Raw genomic sequence first — 17,543 nt, 5'->3', positions numbered from 1 at the left:
TCAAAATAAAGGGGAAGTCTGAGGTAGAGTATAGATAAGTATAAAAATGAGTGGTATTTAAGTCACTCATTAAGACCAATAACTCTTTGGAGCTAAACACTTAGACTTGACACTTTGCATGGGCAACAAAGAATTAATATGTTGCAACTATTTTGATCAGGATATAGAGGAGGCCATCCTGAATAGCTGAGGTTGGTATTTTAAAAGGAAGCACAGAACAATTTAGGCTACGTTTAAAGATGTGGCCAGATAAACAGATTGATGGGGTGGACTGTTTATTTGAGATCAGTTACAGAGGCTGTATATGGCCAGGTAACTAAGAGAGTGCCTTATGACATACCCAACCATTAGTATTCTTTAAGATATGGGCTGTTGGTTAATGAGGCTTATATAAAAATTATTTTGTAATGCCTTCACAGTAGATAATGTTATATTGGGGTGATGCTGGAAAAGCAGAGGTCTTGGGAGCAGAAGGAGAAGGAAGGGTGGCACACAGTAGTTGAGGCTGAATGAGGAAAGAAGTGATAGGGGGTAGATGAGAATAGGGAGTGAAAATACATTTAGGTTAGATTCCAAAATACATAAAACCTAAACTATATACAGGTTTTAGATAAGACTTAAGATTGTGGATGATTCTACTCAGAATGAGTCCAGCTGTTCCAACTTTTGGGTGAAAGTCATCATACAGGATGAATCCAGCTTTAGAGCTGATGCCATCATAAGCCAATACACCGGCAGGGCTGAGGTCATTATGGGGAGGGGGTGAATCCAGCTGTGAGGCTGCGTTCATCAATGTGATAACCATACCTGTATTCCTGGAGAAAGTTAGATGTGGTTAAGATCTTGTCTGCAAATAGCATGTGCCATGGCAGAACTCTAAAGGCATTCCCATGGGTAGTCAGATAACAGTGCAATGTGTCCTTTCAAAGGGACAATCTGGGGGAATTCCTGGGGAGGACCAGGCAGGGGGAACCAGGTTTGGGCTTGCGTAATTGTGACAGAGTATACATAGAGCCCATATAGTGACGAGGGTTGGAACGGAGAAGAAGTTCCAGAGACTGGGCTGGAGGAATACAAGGTCTAAACTTCTTGCCAGCGCAAACGAGGGAGCTTTCTGAGCTTGCACAAATGGTACGAAGAAAGAAGGGGAAGATGGAGCTTAAAAGCTGTCAGTGATCAGACATCAACAATGAAATCAGACTCTTTCTATTACTGCTATGCTCTTTAAAGGATTTTAAAAATACATATGAGCTTATGCAAATTAATTCCTAATTCCAAGTGGGATTTTAAATACTGCTATTTGGAATGACAATGGAACTGTAATATAACTTAGTATAATAAAAATGCAATTCTTCCTTAATTATGGTTTATAGACTGAGAAAAACTAATAATGCTCATAAATTGAAACTGCTAGAAACTAAGAATTTTACATGTGAATGCACATGTGATAATAAATTAAACCTTACTTCCTTGAAGTTACTTTCATCTTAAGGTCTGAAGGAATTAGGATAGAACAAGAAATAACTAATAGTTTTACCTTGTCAGGAACTAGGCTTAAAACATATTATTTTTTACTTTAAAAATAACCAACATTTTTCCCCATTGTTTTAAACTTAGATTCTATCCATCTCTGTTTTTTATTGAAATAGTTGTAAAAGCTAATGAGTACAATTTCCACCCAACAGATGCAGGAAGTACTGGAAATCTTTTAGTAAAATCTGTATTGCAGAGATTTCCTGAATTTTGCGGACTTAAGCAATTCACATAAACTCAAATTTAAAACAAAGAAAAGCAAAAATAAACAAACAAAAAAACACACAAAAAAACCCCTTTTTGGCATTTAACCCATGAGTTACAGAGTGAGATTATTAGAAGTAGAATAAAATTGTACTATGATAATTTTGGGATGGCAAACAAACTTTCTTGAATATATATGGTAAAGTTCATACTGCTCTGCTTTTAATTGAAAATCATTATATTTGAAAGTTTATTTTGTGCTAGAATTATTTCTTTGTATAAATTATCTAACCACCTGCCACAAACAAAAGTAAAACATTTTTATAGAGACACACACCTAATTCAAAAGAGAATATTTATAAATAAACTATTTGGCCATGAACCAAATGCACCATTTTGATATTTTGTTGAACATATTCATATCAATATACCCTGGAATTATTGGGTGTGAATACATTTAATTGTGCCCAATGCTCACTAGATAAGCCTGCTGGAAGCACAATCAATTCCTGGTGCCAAAGCAAAGCAGTTAGTTCAGTTATCAAGACTTAGTGGATTAATGCAACGCTTTGATCTCAATCTATTCTACCACATGTGCATAAACAGATTTTGGCATTTACTTTCAAATACAAAGTATATTAAATGTGAAATAGACTCTGAATTGTTCTAAAACTTGGTAGAATTAATAAAATAGTATTAAAATTACCGTCATTTATCTTTTTAAACAGTTTTGTTCAAAGTAATCTATCATGGAATCTATTGTGCTGAAATATTTAAGAAACACTGAGATTTGCACTTATGCTCAAATGAATCAAAAATTTAAAATAATTGATGGAAAATATAGGCAGGTAGCTGTATAATAAATTTAGTTTAGCTACATGTGAATTAATAGGCTCTAAGTGATAGTGTTCAATGTAAATTTGACTGTTTTATATTTTTGAAATTCTTTATAAGAAAGTGTTCAGAGAAAAATTTTAAATAAATTCTTACAGATTTCAGGCAAATAAGAGTTAACCTATGATAATACTAAGAATATGAACTTTATGATAAATGATATCAATATATCTTAGGTCACAGCAAGAATATTACATCCACAAGTGAAATACAAGTCCCTTCCCTGTGTATGCACACATATGCACACACACACACACACACATACACACATGTGGTTATAAAACTCAACATAATACAAACAAAATAAAACTGTAGGTTCTATTACAAACTTATACTGTTTCACAACCTGCTTTTTTAAGGTCCATAGACAGTTTTGTTATTTTTTAAATATACTCAGCATATACTAATACATCATTTAATATTGACTACCTCAGAGAATTCATTCACATATCTTTCATTTACTATGGAATATTTGCTATAATGTGTCATTTTTTATCAAAAAATATTAACACTGAATTGTTATAATTCCATTCATTTTCCAAATAAGATCATTGTGGCCAAACCCACAAAGCTTTATACAGCATTGATGGCAGAATCTGGGTTGTGTTAAGTGCATACCCAATTCAATCCTAAACTTTTTGATATTTAAAACCCACATAAATCAACTTCATTTTGCTGAGTCAAATTATCTTCCAGGCAAAGAGATATATATATTCAAATTAAAATATCTTTGAAAATGTTCCTCAGGACATTAACTTATTTTTATAAAGCAGTATTTAGAGAGGTAAATGTAAATGAGCCATATGGATTGCATTCCATTTGAAATAACCACACATTGGTAACTTAATGGAAAATGGGTTTGGGAAAGTTTGGAATGTGTCAGGTTGCCAATATCAAGATCTTTCATGATTATGTTTGATGGTTTCAGCTAAAATGCCACAACTAGAGAGTAGAATTACCACATATAGCAGGGATGGCATTCTGGTGGTACATATCAGCTAGAAAGGACACGGTAGGGGGTCTTATATCTGTCCGTCTGGGAGTATATCACATTTCAGGACAGGGTTGTACTGGTCTGAGGTATCCTCAGCGGACTCAGAGGTCTAGTTATACATAGCATATGTCTAACTTAGTAGAGTGATTCATTATGCCACTGATTTATCCATTTATTAATTCATTTTATAACATTTAATTAATGCTCCACATTATCATTAGCTTGAAGACATAGGGTAAAAGAATAGATCAGGACTAAAATTTATAAGTATAATAGATATTCTTGGTGCTATATCCATATCCTCTTGGCATTATCATTTCCATTGAATGCCAGTAAATTTCCAACAACCAGTACATGAATCTCCTTATATGAGGGCTTTTTTCTGGACATCACATTCTGTTCTGCCCACACACAGCAGGCTGATGCTCTGGAAATTAATGTCTCCCAGAAGCAACCCTATATCAATCTCCTACAGATGGGATGACACTGAAGTCCATGTTCTACAAATTCTAAAGTTCCCTCAAATATTACACTCCAGTTACCCACAATGTGTGTTATTCCTTCACTATCTTATTTCTCCACTTATCTATTCATGTTTTCTGATATCACACCTCAGATAAGCTACTTGTTCTAGAGTTCTTATCTCAGGACTATACCGCTGGGACAACCCAAATTAAGACAATATGATTTTTAGTCTGGGTTCTCAAGAGAACAAAACCAATGTGATATTGGGAGTTCATTATGCTATTCTCTTTACCTTGGGGTAATTATATATAATGAATATATATGATTTATTATAGAGATTTGCTCATACAATTATAGAGGTTGAGATGTGCACAATATGCTATCTGTAAACTGAAGAACCAGAAAAACGGTGGTATAATTTAGTTTGAGCCTGAGAACCAGAGGCTCCAAGGTTCAAATGTAGTGAAAGATTCAAGAAGACAGAGAGAGAATTTATCCGTCCTTTGCCTTTTTGTTCTAGCCAGGCTCTCAACGGATTCAATGGTGCCACCCATCCATATTGGTAAAGGTGATCTTCTTTACACAGCCTACTGATTCAAATGCTAATGTCTTCTGTGAACATACAGAAATACCCAGAAACGATGTGTTACCAGCTATCTGGACATCCCTTAGCCCAGTCCAGTTGAAACATAAAATTAACTACCATCATAGGTAAGGAGGACATGGAGGCATATAATCATACACAAAAAATGTGGTATTAGCCATCGAACAGATATCATAGGAAGGAAAGGAAGGAGCTGCATTCATTTTTTCACTTCACTATAATTTATTCATTTTCTATATCCCCATTTAGTGCAAATGTCCTAGTATTTCTGGAAATGTAGATTACAAACTGGAGACAAAGTAATCACTCTTTTCCTAGGAAGAGACAGGGTAGAGCAGCCGTGGACAAACTATGGCCCGCGGGCCGAATCTGGCCTGTTTGAAATGAATAAAACAAACAAAAAAAAGACCGTACCCTTTTATGTAATGATGTTTACTTTGAATTTATATTAGTTCACACAAACACTCCATCCATGCTTTTGTTCCGGCCCTCCGGTCCAGTTTAAGAACCCATTGTGGCCCTCGAGTCAAAAAGTTTGCCCACCCCTAGGGTTGAGTGAGGTAGAAAGAAGAGGAGATGAAGTAGATAGAAAGTATAGAAAGAGGAAATAATGGAAGCTGAAAAATATTTCTGAAGATAGATAATGTTTGAGTTGTGATATGCATCATGACTAATTTTTCCATATAGAAATTTAAAGACATAAAGTCTAGGCAGAAGGACAGAAATTTGAAAGTCCCAGAGTCACACCAAAACCTATAGTAATTTAAGAACGCAGTATGGAAGTGGGAGACTTGAGGAAGGTGAAGTAGGAAAGGTATGTTGGAGTGGGACTGTATAGACCTTACATACTAAGAGTATGGACTTCATTCTATGAGCAATAGGAATTCACCAAGACCCCTTACCCTAGGGCTCCAATTGGCTCTGTCCTATGTGGTCTGAAGAATCCAGTTCTGTACAAGCTGCACTTGGGAGCCTGTCTTGGGTTCACGAGTCACCAGAGTCACTAGAGGGCTAGTGCAAAACTGCTGAATGCATTTGAGGATATAAACACTTTATTCTATGTTATCTTTGGTTAGAAAATTACCAAGCACTTAAAATACAAAGGAATACACGGAACATCTGGACAGTTCCCAAACTTTACAGACCCAAAACTGAAATGCATATATCATAAATCCTAGTCCCTCCCTGGGACACTAAATTGTTCCTTAACAAGACTATTTCAATCAAAACACTTTGTTTAAACTATGCTGTGTATGTTGGTATTCTTAAATACAGGGAATATGGGCACTGCATTTCAAAACTCCACTCTCAGTAGATGAACAAGATTGGCCACAGTTTTCTTACTACTGATGAGTATATGAACATCAGAGTTCACTGTGCTATTGTTTCTACCTTGGTATATGTTTTACATGATTCACAATAAAATAATATTTTTTTTCCAAAAAAAGAAGGATAATTAGTTATTTGTAGCAGATTCAGCAGCCTTGTGCCCCCACTCCCCGGTGCTGCTCTCCTGTGCTGTCCTGGCTTGTTGGAAGCCATCTTAAATGCCTGAGACCCTCCTCGTACCACCCTCAGGAGGGTCCATAGCTAATGACTGATTGGTGAGGAGAAAGTAGGAACTATAGTTCCCTCACCTTTGGATGGAAAAATGTTGGTGCCATTCACATTCCAGAGTAGCCAGAAGTCAGGCCAAGGCCAGACTTCTCCTAAACTCCCATCTCTGTCCAGCTCTGTCCTGCTTTACTCTCAACCCTAGAAGTTTCTCCTGAGAACATTCCCTCAGCAAATCATTTGCAAAAGAATTTCTGTCTTAGACTCTGCTTCCTGGGAACTCAGCCTTAATTTTATTTTGTAATTGGTGGGAATTAATCTGTTGACTAGAGTACTCAACTAGTTAAGAACCAGAGGACCTGGTTACCAGACTGATTTTGTGTTTTCTTATCTGTGTCAATCAACTCTGTGAACATGAATTTCTTTTGAAAAGTGAGGAATACCACATTTTCACAGTCTACAGAATGTGCTATCGAGAAGCAAAAGAGATTATGCATATGGACACACTTTTGAAAATGGAAAGTTCTATACAATATATTACCATGCTACTTTTATTATCTTCAAAAGTTGTGAATTGCCGGACATTTAATTATTACTATCTTACTGTATTCTACAAACTTAGAAATTATCTTAAGGCAAATAAACTGAGGCTTGTTGCAATGTGCCACATAACTGGGCTGGCTTTTATGGTTAATTTAGGCCTTCCATCTCTGCCTGCCTCCTTTTCCTGATGAGACACTGGAGCTAGACATGAATTTGAATTTCTGGTGGACAATGGAGTCTATCATCTTTATGTATAAAGAGAGCACATTTCCATTTTCCTTTTTAGAAGCAAAGAAATGTTTTGTAAATTAAATACTAACATCTTATAACATATATAGAAAAAATAGCAATAACAATTCAGCTTAGTTATACACTGTAATAATAATCTCCATTATTGATCATGTGTTCTATTTTCCAAAATGTCCACTGCAAAGTACAAATACCATTTTCAATAATCAGGTGATAATTCATCAACATAAGTATTCATATAACAGAGTCTAAGTAACTGATTTACAGTGATCTCTGCAAAGTTGAAACAGTGAATGAAATTTAATCAGAGTGAAAATTGCTAGAGGGGGGGCTGTCGACACTTATGCTGAGTTCCTGATGCTCTGAGCATCCCTCTTCTAAGAGAGTCATGGAATTCTCCTATTCAATGACCCATTAATCTGGCATAATGTTTCTTTCTCAGAAATGTAGTTTGGGGAAAGGTAAAAACAGTTGCTCATGATTAGTCTTTGTTTCCCCTTCTCTCTTTCTTCATATGTATGCTTTATAAAAAGTTAATAATCCTTATTTACACATTTCTATCTTAATAGACATAATGTTCACATGCGGTTTTCTGAAATATGTACAGAACTACCAGAAAACAGAGCTAAAACAGAATCCAAATTACATGTCCTCCCACTCTTGAGATTCTTCTGAAAATAAATGTCACTCAAAAATAATATCTGGTGATCTTACCTGGCTGTAAACTAGGACATATAAGTTAGATGTCAACATAACTTAATGTAATGACTTGCATAAATCATAAATATTGTATTTTCTTCTCTATTTTCTATTGTAGTTATTAGCAAAGCAACACAGACATAAGCTAAAGGAACAGAAATGATTTTCCTACATTTATCTCCATAGGAACTGATTCCTCAATGGGAAAATTTAAATATTGATGATTCCAAAAAACATACTGAGCATCAGAAAAAAGAGCTGCTAAGAGCTCAGTGTTTTTAAAATCTGCTGTGATTACTAAAGTGTCTGCAACTTAAATAAGCATTTGAAGCTTTGAGCAAGAAGGAAAATTAGCACAGGCAATGGTGAGCAATTTCTAGGAGGATGCCTTAAAAATATTTGGAAGTAAAGTAATGCTATGGGTTATTACTGAGTACATGTGATGTGACAAAATATATATATCAACACTAATAAAAGAGAAAAATGGTAATTGGCGTACGAGCTACCCTTTTCATTGGCTAATCAGGGCTATATGCAAATTAACTGCCAACTAAGATTGGCAGTTAACTGCCAACAAGATGGCGGTTAATTTGCATATGTAGGCACAATGCAGGGAGGCGAAAGGGAAAGCAGGAAGAAGCCCCCTGCCACTGACAGTGATCAGAAACCCAGGGGGAAGCTAAGAGCTGGGGGGAAGGGCAAAGGCGGCCCTGGGGCAGCCTTTGCCCTGTCCCCAAGCCATGATCAGAGAATCAGGTGCCTTTTCCGCCCTGGCCAGTGATAACAGGAAGTAGGGGTGGAACCAGCGATGGGAGCTGGGCACTGTCGAAGCTGGCAGTCCCGGGAGCTAGGGGTCCCTTGCCTGGGCCTAAAGCGAAGCCCACGATCATGGGGCCGCTGCAGCTGCGGGTCCCCGCTGCCCGGGCCGGACACCTAGGCCAGAGGCGTCAGGCCTGGGCAAGGGGCCAATCCTGCGATTGGAGGGTGATGGGGGTCAACGCCTGAGGGCTCCCAGTATGTGAGAGGGGGCAGGCTGGGCTGAGGGACACTCCCCCCCACACACACACCCAGTGCACGAATTTCGTGCACTGGGCCCCTAGTATGTATGTGTATATATACACTAATAAAAGAGAAAAATGGTAATTGGCGTACGACAATACCCTTTTCATTGGCTAATCAGGGCTATATGCAAATTAACTGCCAACTATGATTGGCAGTTAACTGCCAACTAAGATTGGCAGTTAACTGCCAACAAGATGGCGGTTAATTTGCATATGTAGGCACAATGCAGGGAGGCGAAAGGGAAAGCAAGAAGAAGCCCCCTGCCACTGACAGTGATCAGAAACCCAGGGGGGAGCTAAGAGCTGGGGGGCAGGGCAAAGGCGGCCCTGGGGCCGCCTTTGCCCTGCCCCCCAGCCATGATCGGAGAATCAGGCGCCTTTGCTGCCCTGGCCAGTGATAGCAGGAAGTAGGGGTGGAACCAGCGATGGGAGCTGGGCACGGTCGAAGCTGGCAGTCCCGGGAGCTAGGGGTCCCTTGCCTGGGCCTAAAGCGGAGCCCACGATCGCGGGGCCGCTGCAGCTGCGGGTCCCCGCTGCCCGAGCCGGACGCCTCAGCCAGAGGCATTAGGCCTGGGCAGGGGCGGAGCCTGCAACCGCGGGGAGCTGGGGGTCCCCTGCCCAGGCCTGACACCTCTGCCGGAGGCCTCAGGCCTGGTCAAGGGGCCGATCCGGTGATTGGTGATCAGAGAGTGATGAGGGTCAACTCCTCTGGCCGAGGCATCAGGCCTGGGCGGGGGGCTGAGCCGGGGATTGGGGGGATATGATGGTCCCCTTGCCCAGGCCTGAAGCCTGGGTCAGAGCCGTCAGGCTTGGGCGGGGGGTGGAGCAAGCGATCAGAGGGAGATGGGGGCCCCCTGCCCAGGCGTGATTCCTGGGCCAGAGGCCTCAGGCCTGGGTGGGGGCCAGAGCCAGTGATCGGGGGGTAATGGGGGTCAATGCCTGAGGGCTCCCAGTATGTGAGAGGGGGCAGGCTGGGCTGAGGGACACTCCCCCCCACACACACCCAGTGCATGAATTTCGTGCACTGAGCCCCTAGTGTATATATATATATATATATATATCTTAGTCACAAACTATTTCATTTTCTGATCCATCTAAGTTTTCCAAGACTGATTTATCTTAATGTACTAATTTTGTCTTACGGAATGATTGAAATTCCTTCTGTCTTCTGGTTAAGAATCAAATAATTATTAAAATAAGTGGGTTTTCTATACTAAGTGACTAGAAATAGGTGGAAAATGGGCAGGTATGAGATAATAATGTTGTTCCACTGCTGATGAATTGGAACCATCTGAGCAAGGTTAGATGTGGCCCTGACAGTGGCCATCACCACAGGCTCGTAGTACTGGCCTTCAAGCAGAGAGAAAGTCCTTCTTCCAGACACAGACATTCAAAGGCAGTACTTCCACTGGCTCCAATTGCCCCAGTGCTCACACGCCACATAGCCACAAGCCCATGTCCATACGCTACAAAGAAAAAAGGCCTCCACAGGCACCATGCTCATTTTATTTTCAAACAAGCTTCTGTGGGTTTTCTGTTTACCACTGTACTGTTACAACAAGATGGGGGTTTAATCTAAGCAACACTGAGCAAGTCTTTGCTCTTACACCAGTCCAATTAGGAATGGAACAGTTCTAAAAGAAAGATAATGTAAAACATGTTAACACATTTAAAACTCTGGGAATTTTATCTTTGCAGTTGTACTCCTCCCAAATGAAATCATACTGGACCAAGTTAGGAATGTTAGTGTAATTTTAAGAAAACAGAGAAATGGAGAAAGATAAATGATACCCCCTTGAGATCCTTTAATCAGCAGACTTTCCAGCCTTTGGACACTTTCTGTGGTGGGCTTGATGTCAACTTTTCATTAGGTCATTTCCCAATTGAAGTAAACATGACATTTCTGAATAAGATATATTATTATTTCATTGCTGATTAGGTAATACTGTGACAGATTTGTTATCTTAAGTAATATTTGATTGATACACTAGTGAAATATGCATTTAACTTTCTCCTAAGGATTTAAAGGATTTCATGTTTAAATGCTATATACTTTATGGATTTTAAAAGTCTTAAAGATTTTTAGGCTTCTGCTTTTGGATGATGAAGTGGATATACTTTCCTATTACTCCTACAAAGTACATCTAAAAAACCTGGACATTATATGTGAAACAAACATAAGAAGAATTTGAAAGGTGGAAGGAAAAGGCAGACCATCCATGACTATAGATGTGATGAGTTCCCTTGTGTTTTCTTTTTGCCTCACATATACTAGACTTGGAGGTGAAGAAGGTGACAACTCAGAAACATTAACAGGTGCAGGCAAAATAAATAAATAATCAATAAAAACAACTCTTTGGCCAAAGTACAAGGAAATAGGCAACATAACAAGACAGAAAACTTTTTTAAAATATATTTTATTGATTTTTTACAGAGAGGAAGGGAGAGGGATAGAGAGTTAGAAACATCGATGAGAGAGAAACATCGATCAGCCACCTCCTGCACACCCCCTACTAGGGATGAGCCCACAACCCAGGTACATGCCCTTGACCAGAATTGAACCTGGGACCCTTCAGTCCGCAGGCTGATGCTCTATCCACCGAGCCAAACCAGTTAGGGCAAGGCAGAAAACTTTTAGAAAATAACCACTCTACTCCAACCACAGGGAAAAAAAATATGTGGCCCCATCTTTACCCATATCAACAAAGGCGGAATGGTAAGCATAGATTTCTATCCTTGCCAGGCTGTAATCCACTCCTCACCACCACCAAGCAGTGTCATATAAAGTCAAGTAGGGAGCCAGAAATGTCATCCCATTTGGCAGTGACAAGGTCATCTGTTTGTGTTAGTGGGATCATCAGAACGTCTGGATTGTCACTTCAACTCAGTAGTAATAAGCCATACCTCCTTCTCTCTGCTTGGGCAGTGTAGGAATAAACCTAAAAAATCACCACCCAGAAATACCCCTAACACAATGAAGTGGCTGGTGGCTACATGGGGAGAAATAATAGGTATTCCCATACCTTCAGCCAGGGAAGTCTCAATGAAGGCCTAGTAGGGAACCAGAAAAGTCACTCACAGCAAGGACAGCCCCTTCCCCTTAATATCAACAAAGGTTTCCATCATAAAGATGTTTCAATAGCAATAACAAATACACTTAAAATAAATGAGACCGTTAAAAAGTCTCAGCAAAGAAAGAGGATATAAAGAAAAACAAAATGGAAATTTTAGACCTAAAAAATATAATAACTAAAGTAAAATTACTAAAGATTGCTGTCAACAGGATAGTAAGTGGGACAGAGGAAAGAATCAGTGAAATAAAAGATAAAACAATAAAAATCACTCAATTGGAACAATAGGGAGGGAACATATATATTCCAGAGAACTGTGGAACCACAAAAAAGTTCTAACATCCATACCATTGGACACTAGACAAAAAAGTGAAAGAGATCACAAATTTGGTAAAAGATGTAAACATACAAATTCAAGAAACTGAGAAAATCTCAGAATTTGTTTTCAACAAATTTAAACTAAAAGAATGACTAAGGTAAATTCCTCTAATCCAGCGGTTCTCAACCTGTGGGTCGCGACCTCTTTGGAGGTCGAACGATCCTTTCACAGGGGTCGCCTAAGATCATCCTGCATATCAGATATTTACATTATGATTCATAACAGTAGCAACATTACAGTTATGAAGTAGCAACGAAAATAATTTTATGGTTGGGTCACAACATGAGGAACTGTATTTAAAGGGCCAGAAGGTTGAGAACCACTGCAGCAGAAAGAAAATAATAAGATACCATGGAACAGTAGGAAAGAATAAAGCACATAGTAAGCAAATTATGGGTAAATAAGAAAACTCTTCCTCCTCCTCTTGAGTTTTCTAAATTATGTTCAAAATTTGAAGCAAAAATTATAGCACCATCTGATGTAGTTTTAAGTATAGCTAAAGGAAATACTAAAGACAGTTATATTATAAATGGATAGGGTAAAGGGAGACAAAGTACATCCTTGATCCTAACCATTCAGAATTAGTAGACGATAAAAGCGAACATGACTCTCTTCGATGATATCTCCAAATTCTTTATTTTGCTTTGTGAATTCACATTAGATAAGAAAAACTAAATAAACTCACAAATGAGCAGAGGACTTCCAGAAGTGCAATGAAGCGATCTTTTTAGTTTACTTACTGTATCTTGACAATAATGTTGTTAATACTCTTACAATAACTTCCTTTATAATATGCAGCGAGGACGATCAGTATTTCTAAAACTAAGCATTAACATTTACTTCATAAATAGGCCTCTATAAGAACTTTTCCAGAATGACTCTAAAAAAGGCATCTAATATTGTACATAAGATGTACTGTGCGAGTTCAGCCAATATCATTATTTTTACTTTGCAGCATTTGCTGTTTCTTTAAATATTTATGTGTTCCTTACAAGTACAGCCAGCTTTGACTGAAACAAATGTGTTTTTCTTTAAAGCGAGATAACTGGTTAGGAATGATAATGGCTCTGAATTTGTGGTTTTCTTTGAAAAGAAAATAGATTATTCTAATATCAGCCTTTTTTACCTGCTAAAAATTTTTGAGTTGAGACCAAAATGTATTTAAGTCTCTTAAACAAGGGAAAAGTCATGTGTAAATGTGCAAACATAGGTCTTAAATATCAGTCAAGAAACTGGTAACTGGTTGATTCTGGAGAGAAATGGGAAGGGATGGGATGAAGACATATTTACATTGTATGTACCTTGTACTTTATGACCTGTTTTACCTTGTGCATATGTAATCTATTTAAATGTATGAGTATATAAATAAATAATTTAAATAATACACAGAAATAAATAAAACTCTGATATGAAATAAAGCTTTATTATTCATCCCTATTTCTTTTACTCAAAAAAAAAATCTGTATTTGAGGAAAATTCCATTTGGGAATATTTGAAGAAAAATGTTCTTAACTCTCAGTGATTTATCACCATGCCTGCCATTGGGTTCGGTATATTCAGGGGTCTGCAAGTAGTTATGTGGTTGCCAATTTGCTTCCTTGGTTGTTACTGATCTGTAGGGTATGTGCCATGAGTGAGTCATAAAACATCACCGTGACTTATTTGCTTTTCTGAAAAATGGAGGCCATTATTCTTGTTGATTTCTTGCCTATAGAGAGTATTACAAAAATTTATCAAATACCTTTGGTATGTTCTTTGTTTTACCTAGATAGAAGGTAAAAGTGGTCATTATTATTAAAGTAAGCTATAAGGTTAAAAAGTGCCAACATAAAAAGTAAGTACTATGGCTATTAATAAGTCTAAATTGGTTATGTTTCTCAAAATAAAGATAATATTTTTACTGTCGATTTTGCGAGACCAAAGGAAACCTAACAGCGATAGTTACAGCCACTTCTAAGGATAAAAATCATGAGTGAAACCAGCATCACCAGGGAAATGGCAGCAGCAGGTAGTTAAAACCCCAAACAAGGCCAGGCCACTAATGTCTCATCAACATAACATTTTTCCAAAATCTCAGTGTCATAAGTTCCTCTTTAGCTCTTTTCCACATTTCTGTTTATAATTACTTACATAGATAGGAAAGCTCTGTGTATGAAATGCAGAAAAGGCAGCCTCACCTCCATCTGACATTCAGACGGCGCTACAATCAGATCAAGAGAGCCCAGATACCAGCTATCTGACCTAGAGGTTCTCAGATCAGACTTCCAAAAGTCAATTCTGTTATTTATGTGTGCAACCCAAACCTAGAAGTCTTCCAAAAATGCAACTGGAGATTATATATTGCTTCCCAAACTCTGAAATAGCTAAAGAGTGTTTTATGAGGGCCTTAATCAATTTTTTATGATAGTTTTCAACATAGAAACTATAGTTTTACCCTAACATGATGACCAAGTAGTAATTGTCACAAGAATCTTAGAGTTGTCACCAATATAAATTTTGCTGAAAACGATTGAAATAGAATCACTATATCCTTAGCTTAGGAACTAGGGATCTAAAAGGATACCTCCTGAATGAGGTAGTAAATTCCAAGAGTCATTAAACTCCTTTTAGCTTATATTTAATAGCATTATTAACATATGACATAAAATATTCTATACAGTGGGGCCTTGACTTACGAGTTTAATTCCTTCCGTGACGGAGTTCGTAACTCAAATTACTCGTATGTCAAATCACTGTGACGTTTGCTGCGCCAACTAGCGGTGGGGTATCTGTAGCTGGCTCGTAACCTGAATTTTAGCTCGCAACTCAACTCAAAGCAAAAAATCGGCCTAAGAGACAGCTCGTATCTCGAAAAACTCGTTAGTCGGGACACTCGTAAGTCAAGGCCCCACTGTATTAGGATAACTTCCTCAGAGATTACTATGTAGCATTGAGGACTCAGAAAAAAAAAAAAAAAAGATACTGTCCTTACCCTCAGAAAGTCTGTGGCGTATTTAGCCAGAAGATAAATACGATTGTAATACAATAAAATATGTGGCAAAGAGAGCATATAAAAAGAGTATCCAATCAGGATGAGGGAAGAGTCAGGAGAAGACAAAAGACTACCTAGAAGAAAGTGAGGATTGAGAAACATATAGAAATTAATCAAAAGATGAGGGAAATGGCAAAAAATAGGGATATGAGTAAGCAAGGAAGAGGATATTTAACTTTTATATGACACATTTTGTTACAACTAGAAATAGTGATTTTAAAGACTGTAGCAACATGGATAAGTAAATATTAGAATAATGTTAAAAATACATCTTATCTATGCTAGACTTACAACTGTAAAAATGATATGCTGCATATGAGTACTAAAAAAAATAAAATACAAAACCCATTTGATTTGGTAAGTTGACATATTATGAGTGATACTATAATTATTTCAATTAATTATGCCATAATGTAATATGTATTATAAATATTTCTGATTTAGAAATCAATGATTCAACTATTTCAAGACACTATAAAAGTGAAATATGCTTAAATAAGATCCAATTTTGTTCAAATAAAATATTTTAAATATGTTCTAAAAGAAGAACTTTTACAAAAGGAAATAAAAAGGTATTATAATTAACTGGTGGATATCCAAATTAATATCATCAGATATTCTTGCAACTTGTTCCAAAATAGTTCTGAATATTAGTGTCCTTTCAAATGTACAAAAGTGAAGAAAAATATTTCTTCTTCCTTATCTCTCTATCTTTTTCAATCTCTCTTTCTCTTTCAATCTCTCTCTCTCCGCCTAGTTTGCACAGAAGAATGTGGAATGTTTGAGATTTTTCCACCTGTTTCATAACATGCCAATATAAACATACAAGGACTCAGACATACCCATTTACCCACCTCATACAAACACATATAACTCAAATCATGGTATTTAATGAAACTAAAGAAAGAAATGGTATAAAAATTAAAGTCCAACTCAGAACCATTTAATACCTGCTTTTCATGAACATTTATTGAATAAATGTCTGCAGTTAATGTGCAGAATTTAGTCTGTCTTTTGTTGTCACTATAATCTAGTAACAAGTCTGGAGAAGTAGCTACCTCTTACCACCTCAAACTCTTACAATGACTACAATCCCTACCAAAAAATAAAACTTAAGATCATAAATTGTGTAATTAACATAGGTCCATTTGCAACATTTTAGAAATACTAATGGTTTAAGGGACAGTGAAAAAGAAGCCCACATAGATGACACAGGAATTAAGGACAGCATGAAGTAGCATGAAAGATAGGAGTGCATCCTTTAAGGCAATTAGCAGAGGTGGATGAACTGAGGGAGGAAATAAAGACAGCAAGTACAGAGAATGGATTCAAGAACTTTGATGACAAAGCAGTGTAAGAGAATGGTATAATCTAATGATAGTACGTGTGTGTGTTTTTTAATGTTTTACAAAGGGAAGGTATGTTGGCCTGAATGTTTTATTGAGAAAGAAAAGAATTCGGTAAAGAAGGAACAGAACATGATTAAAGATAGAACAGGCAACTGGTAAAGCAAGATCCCCTGAGAAGATAAGGGGGAGTGTATAGGAGAGCACAGTTGAATGGATTAGCTAACCTTCAATAGAATAATTAATCCTCCTATATTAGAATAAAGAGGATAAAGCTGAGGTGGCCCTATTGAGTAGTCTACAGCTATAAGAAGTGAGAAGTTGAGTGGGGGTGCGGGAAAAGAAGGAAAGTGATTAGATCATGAAGAGAATGGTAGGGCTTCAGAATTTTTGTTGAGGGTCCTAGGACAGAAGATCTGAAAGACAGGAAAGGAATTAATAATAAACTGTGGTATCATCAAACCCAAGACAGTGAAAGTGTACTCAAGCCGAGTTGCATTATTTTATGAGTTCTCCAGCATTGCTTAGTTATAGGTAGTAAGGCAAATGGTTGCACAGATCGAGGATTAAGACGCTGTAGAGCAATAATAAAGTATAAAAAAGGAACAAGGAAAATGATTCAAAGTGTCCTCATGAAATAACTACTCAGATGGTTAACAGAGAAATAGTTTCATTGAGTACAAAATATTTAATTGAATAAACACTACATATGTAATTTCTGATCACAAGGTGACCAGGTGCAATAAAATAGCACCATCACCACTACCAATATCATCATTGTCATCATCACATAAGAAGGATAATGATCTGTACTATGAAAGAAATAGTAAGTTTTTGAGCATGAATCTGGTAGATAGTAATAGTTTTATTGACTACAAATAAGAATGTAACACTTCCATTATTTTAAGAGCAAAAG

This window comes from Myotis daubentonii, chromosome 6 (genome assembly GCF_963259705.1).
Source record: "Myotis daubentonii chromosome 6, mMyoDau2.1, whole genome shotgun sequence".
Lineage (NCBI taxonomy): Eukaryota > Metazoa > Chordata > Mammalia > Chiroptera > Vespertilionidae > Myotis > Myotis daubentonii.
This window is presented reverse-complemented; position numbering follows the sequence as displayed.